This window comes from Octopus bimaculoides, chromosome 7 (assembly GCF_001194135.2).
Source record: "Octopus bimaculoides isolate UCB-OBI-ISO-001 chromosome 7, ASM119413v2, whole genome shotgun sequence".
Classification (NCBI taxonomy): Eukaryota; Metazoa; Mollusca; class Cephalopoda; order Octopoda; family Octopodidae; genus Octopus; species Octopus bimaculoides.
In genome coordinates this window covers 76,385,757-76,386,941 of record NC_068987.1, presented here as the reverse complement: position 1 = coordinate 76,386,941, position 1,185 = coordinate 76,385,757, and positions in this window count along the sequence as shown.

Below are 1,185 nucleotides of genomic sequence, written 5' to 3'. Positions count from 1 at the left end.
TATATATATATATATAGAGAGAGAGAGAGAGAGAGAGAGAGAGAGAGAGAGAGACGATGGAAAAGGTTAAGAACCACTGATCTAGAGCAATGTTTCACAAGTATCATTCAGGACTCTGAGGTCAAGCCGCAATATGTTGTTTGAGCCAAGGTTTTGAGTTATGAAAGCATGAAGCCAAGCAATTTGAAGGTTTATTTTGAGTCTTGCCTCAGCCAACTGGTGGACAAAAGCTCGGACTATTTCAAGCAAAAAGAAGCTTCTCTGAAGCCCAGTCACATTGATTCCACTGGTCACTTCGCTCATCAGAACAAAGCAGCACTGGAGGCTCCATACAAAATTGCCCTAAAAATTACGCAGACCAAGAAGTCTCATACCATTGGTGAAGACCTGATTAAGCCATGTATTCTGGAAGCAATGAAGGTGATTCTTGAAGAACAGCAGGCATACCAGTCCAGGGCAATATGCTTTTTAAATGATACGATCAAAAGTTGGATCTTGGACATGAATAAGGATATTCTGCTACAAGTGATGACTACTGTGAAGAGTAATCCTGTGTATTCATTGCAACTGGAGGAGTCAAAGCCTCGGGTTCATCAAACCCTTATGAGTGGATTTGGCAGACGGAAACCGAAAGAAGCCCTTTGTATATGTATATGTACATATCTATGCGTGTGTGTGTGTCTTAGTGTCTCTCTTTGTCCTCCGCCACTGCATGACAACTTGTGCTTAAGTCTCCGTAACTTAGCGGTTCGGCAAATGATTGGAACAAGTAAAACATAAAACAAAAACCTTATGCTGGTGGGCCCTTTCCTTTTTCGCATTGTGACTTCACTTTTTGTTATTTAATTCTGCATCACAAAGTTTCAAGCAAACTACAACGAGAAAATCGGGGTCGCAGAGTTTGTCCCCTTTGTCTCGCATATCTTTGGAGAAGTTATGAAAGCAACATAGTAAGGTAATATAATATATATATTAATTGGATCTTTTTTAAAACGGGGGCCACATTTTTCATTAATGTTTTACGTAGTGTTTTTGGTACCGAAAGACTTTCAAACTTCGTATACTTATCTACTTTGTGTTATAGAACAGAAAAATATTTTTGTATTCGAATTTATTTCATGTAAAAAATTGTCTTATTTCGATAATTTCAACCAATCACTGACAAGTATTCAGTTGTTTATATTT